General features: G+C 39.4%; 1 non-coding gene across 1 annotated transcript; it reads right to left on the bottom strand.

The window, feature by feature from the left end:
• Window positions 1-10729: 10729 nt before the first annotated feature.
• LOC123845156 (U1 spliceosomal RNA) lies at window positions 10730-10893 on the bottom strand. The gene has a single exon (XR_006790990.1). It is a non-coding gene; the product is annotated as a U1 spliceosomal RNA (small nuclear RNA).
• Window positions 10894-11152: the final 259 nt, after the last annotated feature.

Below are 11152 nucleotides of genomic sequence, written 5' to 3'. Positions count from 1 at the left end.
ATCAACACCTTATTTTTGGTCCAATGAAACTAATTTGGACTTCCAACCTCCAGAACTGGAAGAGAATAAATGTGTGGTATTTTAAGCCTTCAACTTTGCAGTTAATTTGTGACAGCAATACTAGGAAACTAAGACACTCCCACATTCAAAAAAAAAAAAAAAGGAAAGGAAAGAAAAAGGAAGCACCCAGTAGCTTCAAAAACCGCTCCAAACTACCAAGTATCCCTTGGCAAAGAGGTTCCTCTCCAGGGCCTCAAGCCACAGAACCCATAGATTCTCCATGCACCCACTTAAAGATCCAAATGACCACTGACCTCCTGGAAAAACAGCCAGTGCAGCCTGCCCATCAGCAGTGATGAAAAGATAAAGGGGAATTGAATATAGAAACACCGAGATTATACAGAATACATTTCTAAAGACTCTTTAGGAGTCAAGAAAGATAAAATGCCACTGACAAGTTATGAAATAATGAAACTTCACAAAAGGATAAAGAAATGAGAAGAGTAAGAAAGAAATGTCCTATGAATGCATAAAAGAGGAAAAGAAAACATCTGAGTATAATTATGCTCAGAACAGGTACTGATCAATAATTCTAAAGAAATTTCTAATTTCCTTATGAAATCCTCCCTAAGGGTGAATCAGATTTTCCCTCTTATCTCCTCCACAAGGCACTGAAACATGTAAGTCAATGATTGAGAGGGAGCTCAATTAAAATGCACAACGAAAAGTCAGAAAGCTGTGCGTCTCGCCACTAGAGTTTTCAGTAGGAGTAAAGATGCCTGGATTTGAAACAAATCATTTTACAGAAAAGAAGGGTTATTTCCTGCAATAAATCCCCATCAGGACAAATTCTCACTGGTGCCAGCATGGTGATGGATGATGCTCTCTAAGCTGGCTGTGTGGATTGGATTTGGATAGGCCACCAAAAGTGCAGATGCTTATCTAAAACCTATCTGAACAAGCCAAATCTCACAGGCCTGCAAAATTATGCTGGCATTCTTTCAAGATTAGTCTCTCTCTTGAGATTGTTGGCACTGTAGCTTGGGGACTTCGCTGCATGTCCGATGAGGATGGATTATTTTCTTTACACTTTTTGGCATACCTGGTGCAGGATAAATAAAGCACATTTGCCCACAGACATTCATAGCAAAGCAAAGTAAAAACTACATTGCTAACATTTTAAAACTACCAGCATATGCTTATTGGGAGCCTACTGTGTGCCTTATGGTTCCTGCTTGAAAGGGTTTCTAATCAAGGTGGGGCAACAAAAGTCATTATCAAATATTAAAAGAAACTCCTCAGTTACAAATGGGGGGGTAAGGAATGATCAATACAGGTTGAGAAGTATTCTTCACAACATACAATTTAAATTGGACTATAATCCAGAGTGAGATTCAGTTGTCAAAGAAAAGAAGGTTCACTGATACAAAAAAAGAATCAATATTGTTTGATGAAAGGCTACTCTGTGACTCTGAAACGTTTGGAAGCACACGTTTCTTTCTGTTATTTCAACATTGCCGTGCAGGTGAGAATCTTTCTCCTCACCTTACCCACAAAAAAAGCCACGACCTGGAAAAGCTACACTTCCCAAACCCACTAAGCCAATAAGCAGCAGAATCAGGATTTAAATCTAAGACTCAAAAAAAATCTCTTAATCAATATTCTCTAGGATGCAGAATCATACTAGGAGGCTGTTTCTGACAAACTGTGAGCGCAGCGTAGACTAGAAGGAAATGGGGAAAGGGGACTTGTTTTTGTGGCTGTTTCTGAAGTAACAATCATAATCTCCATTTGAGATGATCTTTTCTTAAATATATGTCTTTTCTCACTAAATAGATAAAACTCTTTCTTCAAGATACACAGAAAGCCCAGCTTTACCACTCTGCTTTTTTTTTAAGGTTTTATTTATTTATTTGACAGAGAGGAGACAGCGAGAGAGGGAACACAAGCAGGGGGAGTGCGAGAGGGAGAACAGGCTTCCCGCTGAGCAGGGAGCCCAATGCGGGGCTTGATCCCAGGACTCTGGGATCACGACCTGGGCCAAAGGCAGACGCTTAACAACTGAGCCACTCAGACACCCCTTACCACTCTGCTTTTGTGTGTGTTTGTTTTAGGGTTTGTTGCATCAGAATGCTTTAAGGACATTCTCTGAGCATCTCCAAAGTGCTAAGAGAGGAGAATTAATTTCATAGTATGAGGTTCCTTCACATTTGTATTCATTTTCTGTTGCTGTCACATGTCCTCACAAACTTGGTGGCTTAAGACAATGCAACTTTATTATCTCACAGTATCTGAGGGCCAGAAGTCCAGGTTGAATATGCTAGTTTCTGCTCAGGGTATCACAAAGTCAAAAATCAAGGTATCAACAGGGATTTGTTCCTTTCTGGAGGCTCTGGGGATGAATCCTCTTTCAAGATCATTCATAATGTTGGCAGAATTCAGCTCCATGTTGCTATAGGGGTGCGGCCCCCATTTGCTTGCTGTTTGTTGAGGGAGGAGGGTCTCTCTCGGCTTCTAGAGACTGCCCACATTCCTTAACTTTTGGCCTAGGTCCTCCATCTTCAAAGGGCAAGGTCAAATCCATCTCACACATATAACCTCTGGAACACCCCCTTTTCCGCATCATTACTCTGCTACTTCTCTTCCCACCATATCTCTCTAACTCTTCTGTTTTCTTTCCTTCTCTGTCCCCCACTTTGACAAACAAAATGTTGTACATGCTTAATGTATACATGTGTACCCATGAAACCATCATCACAATCTATGCCATAAACCCATCCATCATCTCCAAAAGTTTCCTCCTGCCTTTTTATCTTCCTATTGTGCTCTTAAAGGCTCCTATGATTATACCAGGCCCACCCAGATAATCCAGGATAATCTCCTTATTTTAAGTTCAGCTGATTAGTAACCTTAATTGCATCTGAAAAATTCCTTCCCAACAGTACCTAGGTTAGTGTTTGATTGAATAATCGGGGGGGGCAAGAATCTTGTGAGGACATCTTTAGAATTCAACCAGGGCATTTAGCAGCTATTTTTTTCACAGCAAAAATTTTGTTTTCCGGATAACATAAAATTAATTATACTCAGCAACCTTATGTGATTTCTACTTCTTCTTACAATACACTCTACCATTATCCTGCCTTCAGGAAGACTGAAACCCCTTCTATGAATAAAGAGCACGAATTTTAAGAAGATGGAAAATCCTCAAAAGAAGTCAATTCTATCAATAAAAAACTTTTTAAAGCAGATCATTCTCTAAAGAAAATATGATTTCAAAAACCATATCCTACCTTCGTTTCCAAGATATTCCCTTTGGAAGTCTTAATTATCAAAATAACTCAATTCCTCACTCTGTGTTCTTACTGAAGCCCATTTTCATGCTTCTACTGGGGAAAAGTGCTTGTTGTATTGAAAATCCCTCATTCTAAATCTACGAGTTTATTCCCAACAGGAGGCCAGAGGATATTTCTGTGCTTAAAGTGCTTAATATTTGAATAACCCTCTTTTGATCCTTCCTTCTAAAGGTACCCCAGATAATGGTGGGGGGGTGGGAATTTATCTGGCAAAATTTTTGCCAAGTTTCAATTATTTATTGGAGTACAGGTGTTCCCTACTAATAGAGTGTATAGACTTTTCATATGTTCATTGTTGAGTAGAATACACCTCTCTTCCCCCACTTCACCCCCCAATATGCAAGTATCCCTGAAATAATCTCAGTTCATTGCCCTAAAAGGACTTCCCTTCAGCCACTAATCTAGTTTAGGATATAATTAAAAGAGCTTTAGAAATCATCAGTCATCTTGCTTAGAGTAAGTAATAATTTATGCCAAGGGAGTTGAAAAGAATGCTGATTTCATTTATTTTATCTCCTTGGAGGAAAGGTAGACTGATAAAACCATGTATGAGACAGTAAATTGTTAGACTTACTCAGAAGACTAAAATAGCAGACCTATTGATGATTTCTGAATTCTTTAACCTCTCTCTGTCCTCCTTTTGGGGAAGAAGGGTTTTACATAAATATAACAGCCCCTCCTAATTGTGGTGATGGTCTAGTTTTTAAAAAATTCTTCTAAAACAGCATCTTCTTCTAAACCAGCATCATCTACATTCTTTTTTTTTTAACATTAATGAACAAATAATATATGTATAGCAGATATTTGAAATTTGGATACATTTAGATTGGGTAAGTGCTGGTTTGCCCATATATTTTCCTTCTAAGAAATAATGCTGCAGCCCCACTTAGGAGAAACAAGTTCTCTCTGTAGTTAATCATTTGTGCAAGTGCAAGGTGTGGGCCCAAAGATAGGACACAGAGGCTTCAGGAGCCTGGCAACACCCAGGGAAAGCCCGGACTGAGGGTTATTAATTCACATGGAGTATACAGGGTGAGTGAGAGGGGCCTACCTAATTAAACCATCTCACTAAAGTGGACTCAAAATCAGCCTACTTTAGCATTAAAATGAACTTTCCCTATCTTGATAAAGAGTATGTTCAGAGATCACTTTTGCAATGTTAGAAATATACGGATATCAATGGTGTGGCAGTATCTGCCTTTTTGAAAAGAGCTAAATGAAACTATTTAAATTAAGATTAAATTGCATTCTTTCATTCATTGAACAAATATAAACTGAGTGTTAATGAGCAAGGAACTGTGCTGTGGGGTTTTCAAAGATGTGGAAACACTGAATAATTGAAAAGCCAGGTTTCCCCACTGTGGGTTCTTGGATACTGAGATTTCCTCACATCTCTCTTTATTCATCTCTAAAATGTAAGTGTTTGCATCATAACAGGATGCACAGGCTTCGGAAGCCCCGGGTATGATGGAAAACCCAACTCAAAGAGGCTAAAGCAGGAAAGGAAGCTTGCTATTGAGAAGCCCAGGCACCATTCCAGCAGGTTCAGTTTTATGCAAGAACTTGAACAATGTCACCAAGATTTGCCATGGCTTGGCTTTGCCTTGCACTGTGTTAGCTTCGTTCTCGGGCACCGTATGGTGACCCCTGGTCTGGCTCACGTCATCCTCACTGCTTGCAGTGTCTGCAGAGAGAGCACCTGCCTCTTTGCTAATTTCCGGGTATGTCTCTTTGCATCTCATTCCTCCGATAGGATCATGTGCTTTTCACTGACCAATCCCCATATGGAGAATGCGATGCACATGAGGGAAGTTAAGGATGACAAACCCCCCCAACAAGAGAGTGGGCCAGAGTTAGTTACAGAAAGAAGAATCAGACTTCTGTTGTGGCAATAAGGGTGAACAAATGCTGGTTTGCCAAAATGAAGGGTTCAGACCAGACAATCCCAATTATTCCTCCAGTGCTGCTCTTTGTTATGGGCTGAATCGTGTCCTACTCTCTTCCCCGCTAAATTGAAGGCCTAACCACCTCAAAATGTGACTGTATTTGCAGGTGGGTCTTTAAAGAGGTAATTAAGATTTAATGAAGCCATATGAGTGGGCCCTCATCCAACCAGGTGTCTTTATGAGAAGAGGAGATTAGGACACAGAGTGACACCATGGATGTGTTCAAAAAGGAAAGACCATGTGAGGACATAGTAAAAAGGTTGTCATCTGCAAGCCAAGGAGAGAGGCCTCAGAAAAATACATGTACCAACACATGGATCTTGGACTTCTAGCCTTCCAATTTTGAGAAAACAAATTTCTGGTGTTTAAGCCACCCAGTCTTTGGTACTTTTTAATGGCAGCCCTAAAAACCAATACAATCTTCTGAATAAGACATGATCTTTTCCGGCCAGATCTTCTGTTCTATTTTAGGTCTGCTTTTGAAGAAAATAAGTGGATAGCCCCAACCTTCCCCACCATACACACACACACAAAATATCCAGATACAAGGTAGTTTGTTTTTCGTGTTTTGACAAATGCCATGTGAGTGATACAACAGGCTAAGAGAAGGCATAGTCCCTATTTCCAGGTGCTTATACTTACAGCTTGACCTTAAGGAGAAGCTTTGGCTAGGTATAGAAGTAGTGCTAAACCGGGGCACCTGGGTGGCTCAGTCGTTAAGCATCTGTCTTCGGCTCAGGTCATGATCCCAGGGTCCTGGGATCGAGCCCCACATCGGGCCCCCTGCTCCGCGGGAAGCCTGCTTCTCCCTCTCCCATTCCCCCTGCTTGTGTTCCCTCTCTCACTGTGTCTCTCTCTGTGTCAAATAAATAAAATCTTTAAAAAAATAAAATAGGGGCGCCTGGGTGGCTCAGTTGGTTAAGCGACTGCCTTCGGCTCAGGTCATGATCCTGGAGTCCCGGGATCGAGTCCCGCATCGGGCTCCCTGCTCGGCGGGGAGCCTGCTTCTCCCTCTCCCCCTCCCCCTGCTGGTGTTCCCTCTCTTGCTGTGTCTCTCTGTCAAATAAATAAATAAAATCTTTAAAAATAATAATAAATAAATAAAAATAAATAAATAAATAAAATAAAAAAAAGAAGTAGTGCTAAACCTTCTGGGACTCAAGGCACACTTTCAAGCACTCGAATTTTGGCAGCCTTCATGGTATATGTGAATTGCATTCATAGGCATCACATTACTTCCTTGGGTTCCCCTTTAGCCCAAGTCACCATAGTGGACGTCTGACCACCCTGCATCTTGAATCTTCTATTTGGAGAATTGTCTACCTTGTAGATCCCACTAGAGAAGCTGATAATGCTGGGTCTTTGCCTTCTCCGCCTTTCTTGAGGTGGGATGTGGGAAGGACCCCGGTTCTGCTATGCAGATACACCTGCATGGACTACATCTATAGCTAGTGATGCAAACAAGACAGAACTGGAGGAACCCCTTTGGAAGTGGTGGCAGTTACAGGCAGTACGAGGGGCTTCCTGGGGTAGACAATGGCAGCAATGCCAACTGTACCGGGGAGAGCCAAATGTCAGCTGGGTCCGTGGTATAAGCCACAGTACCTGGGCCCTGTTCTAACAGGATCAGCTCTGCCGTGTGATTTCAGAGAACATTCCTGGCTGCTGCCCAGTCTCTCACCTTAATGCCCAGCCTTCCATGTGATGGTGTGAGCCACTGCAAATTCTTTCCATAAATTCTTTTTCTGCTCAAAATCAATCAGAGTCCTTCTGTGGTTGAACTAAAAACCCTGACTGACAATATTGCTATTTGAGTAGCGCTCCTTACTGCCCCTACTGTCCAAAGTTTTCAACTATTCTGAGAACCAGTCAACTTTCCATTATTTCTATGTATTTTCCTTCTTACCCAAAAGGTGCCTCACCCTAAACAGGACCATATTTGTTACCTGGCTTGATGTTACACTGCCATGAAAGTATATATCTTACATCTTACATACATCTTCACTTAAAGCAAAACAATTATATATATCTTCATTTAAGGCAAAAATGTATTTTAAATATATAGTTTAGGGATTTAAATGCATTGTAAACATTGCTCTGGGTTGCATATCTATGAACTGTGTGAGGTGCAAAAATCTAAAGAAGCACTGAGTTAGAACATGGAGAATGAATGAATCTACTCAATTTCCAGTGCGAGAAGGTGTAGCCTGGGGCAATGGTTTCCAATAAGATAATCATTAGAATCTTCTGAGAGCTTTTATTTTTAAATATAGATTTCCAAAGCCTCAAAGAAAACCTCAAAGAAACTTATTTGGCACATCTAGACTATAGCCCGGGTAGCTGAGTTTTTATGATGCTTAGCAGAGTCAAAAGAGATTGTCCAAATTGTCTAAATATGAAAGGAAGTTCAAGATACAAAGGCAAACAATTTAAGGACTAAAGTATAACATAACTAAACAAAACTCAGGAGAGGTGTGATAGAGTAGGGAACAATTATAGGAGAGCTAAATACCTCAACTTTCATGATGAGGCATCAGTAGGTAATGACTAAAGATGAGAAATCAAGAAACAAACTTATAAGCATTATCATCCAGAATTATGGCAGCAACCATTACAGAAAAACTAAAACAAAAACTTTTCAAGGTTCTGGCTTAATTAGCTCCCTCTATCCACAGTCCCTTCATGCCCATTATGCTCTTTTATTTTTCTGTAACTATTCATACTTTCTACTTTCTATCTGATTATATATTTTTATTTGTTTATTTCCAAAGTTATAGTAAGTCCCATTAGGCAGAAATCTTGTCTGGTGTGTTCATTGTGTCCCCACAATTGGAACAATGCCTGGTAAATAGTAGGTGCTTAATAAATATTTGAGGAAGGAAGGGAGGGAGGGAGAAAGGAAAGAAGGAAGGAGGGAAAGAAAGAAGGAGGGAAGGGAGGAAGGAATGTTGGTTTAAGTAAAGGTAAACACCCCTGGGGAATGGAATAGGGATGGCAGAATTTTACATTTTACTTAATGCTATTCTTAATCACTTGAACATTTTTTTTACCATGAAAATGTATTATTTTCTAATAAAAAATTTAAATCTTCCCCTAGTAGTTCAGTTCTGATGTGTAGCCAAGTTTGAACAATGGGTTAGGGTATGAAAGAAAATACCTATAAAGATAGAGGACAATTTAGAATCAGCTACAGATAAATGGGGAAGGTTACTGATTTTATTTGTAGGCTTTTTTGTTTTAATATTTTCCATTTTTCATTTAATGTTTTAGTACTCATCTCTCCTCTCTATCGTGTAATGTGAAAAGTAGTGCCCAATCTTTGCCTAGCACTTTACAATTATCCATTCCTTTATTCAAAAAAAATTTTCCAGATTGCTTACTTTAGTTGGATACCCACCTCAGTCCCCTTCTAAAATGCAAACACTCTACCAAAGAGTAACACACTACATTATGTGATCAGTACCTTAGCATGAATTTCTTACACTGTTTAATCACTTCCTCACTCTGTTTATATCCCAAAACACAGAAAAAGAGGACAAATCTCTCTACAGGATTCCAGCCATGAATGTTTTGTGTGATAAATGATGAACTTGATCTTCTTTCTCATCATTTGCAATTATACACAGGCTGGAAGTAAAAAAAAAAGGGGGGGGAACTTACCACTCCACCCTCCTTTCTCTTTCCAGAAACGGATTTTAATATCATGGTAGTAAAGCTCTTTACAAAGTTTGCTTCATATCCATGTAGTCTCAATTTGGAGCTAGTGTCATGGATTCAGGTGTACTGATGAGTCAGTATTTTAAAGGGAAGAGAAAGTGAGTGAGTGTCACGCTTTCTTCTGCTGGACCACTCTCATATCTACTTTGCTCTGAGAAAGATGAAGATTAACCTATACTGAAAATCCTACCATGTCTGTTGGTTTGCAAACTGGGCCCTGCAAACACAGGGCAGGGAGAGACCAAAGAAAGAGGCAGACCACTCCAGATTGGTATGTGGCAGAGGGCAGGCTTGTCTTGGGCAGCCACAAGAAGAGTAAATCTCCACACCTGCCTGCCAGAATCTTGAAAGTTTATACAGACGGCTTAACTGGGATCCGTCACAAACACTGTCCAGATGGCCTCAACAACACATCACTATCTCAAGGCTATGCCTGTGGAGCGCTTCTGGGAGTGAGGAAGGCAAGCAGAATGCACATTCCATGGACGGGGAGGGGGTGAGGAGCCTCCAATTACCCAGGTCCAGCTCATGGGTCAACTGGCAGTCACATCCTCCTAATGACCTCCCCCAACATGTGCAGAGACTACTGTGGTGCATTCTCAAAATCACTTCCCTTCTAAATGAAATAGCAGGAACCTCTTCTGCCCACAATACTGATTCAGGGCTAAGGACTCAGAGTGATCCAAGGCTCCAAAAGTACAAGGGTCAAGTCTCAGGACTTACCATACAGGTTTCTGGAAGTAACAATTTCACATCACTTCTGTCTGTTTCATCTATTTTCAGTTGAGCCAGTTTATTGTTCTTCTATATATGCTACTTTTTCTCACTTTCCAGTGACAACTGAAAAGACCTGATCTTGTAATACACTACAAGGATGATTCTTTCATTAAACATACCAGAATTCTCCATCCAAATAAGGTTTACTCAGTTAAATCTTTATCTTGGAAAGCCAAACATTCATTCTATTGATGTGCCATATCTCAAAACATTTTCAGAAGTTCTTCCTGGAAATTGTCTTCAGGGCCTGGAGTATATTTTCTTAAAAGTTCACAATGGCAGCAAATAGGTCTTTAGGAATATAATTGACTTAGAGTAGCAATTCTCAAAACTTTTGGTCTCAGGATCCTTATGCAGGTAAAAATTATTGAGGACCTCAAAGAGTTTGTTCATGTGAATTGTTTATTAATATTTACCATATTAGAAATTAAAATTAAAAGTCTTAAATTTTTCATTCATTAGCTTATTTTGAAATAACATAAATCCATTAAATATTAAAATAAATAAGTTATTTTATGAAAACAATTACTATGTTCTCTCAAACAAAAAATTTTTTGTGACAGAAGGAGCATTACTTTACATTTTTAAAATCATTTTAATGTCTGGCTCAATAAAGCACAGCTGGATTTTTATATCTCTTTTTGCTTACAATCCATTGCTATGTTATTTTAATTTAAGTATTTGAAGAAAATCCGGACTCACACATATGTAGTTGGAAAGGAAGGATTTTTTAAAGAATTTTTTTCAGATAATTGTGATATTCTTTGATACTATGCCAAAACTCAACAAGTAGTAGTTTCTCAAAGGTTAGCTGCAAAGTGAAATCTGAAACCATATCAAGAAATTTTTCATATTCTGCCACATTAAAATCCACTGGTCTTTTTTCCACTTTGAAATAATTCTTTTTTTTTTTTAAGGAAAATGAATATTTTTTATAAGGGGAAAGTGCAAACACAATCCCCAGCTACCACAAATTATGCAGTTGAGTTTCCCACATTTGGGAAAATCGCAGGGGTCAGCACATCCAAAGTGCAATGGATAAGCCTCGCCTTGGGAAAACCACCTTCGTAATCATGGTATCTCCCCTGCCAGATAAGTGTGAAAGAATTCTTTATCCATGCATAATTTTGCAACATCACACATTGGTTATTCAGAGAATATTAATTCACTTAGTTCTACAGATCTTCCAAATATCAGTACATTTCATTATAAATAGTGTCATGTGCCATGAAACCTCGGGAAAATTCCACTGTACTCTTGTGAGAGAACAAGAATAAAAAAGGCAAATAACATCTTAGTGTTATTATAAAAAATAGCTTTGACTTCATGGACTCCTTGAAAGTCTTGGGACTCCCAGGG

Source organism: Mirounga angustirostris, unplaced genomic scaffold (assembly GCF_029215605.1).
Source record: "Mirounga angustirostris isolate CCGP_5_RB_7025 unplaced genomic scaffold, mMirAng1.0.hap1 SCAF_5, whole genome shotgun sequence".
NCBI lineage: Eukaryota > Metazoa > Chordata > Mammalia > Carnivora > Phocidae > Mirounga > Mirounga angustirostris.
Note: the sequence above shows the minus strand (reverse complement) of the source record. Positions and strands in the feature narration are given on the sequence as shown.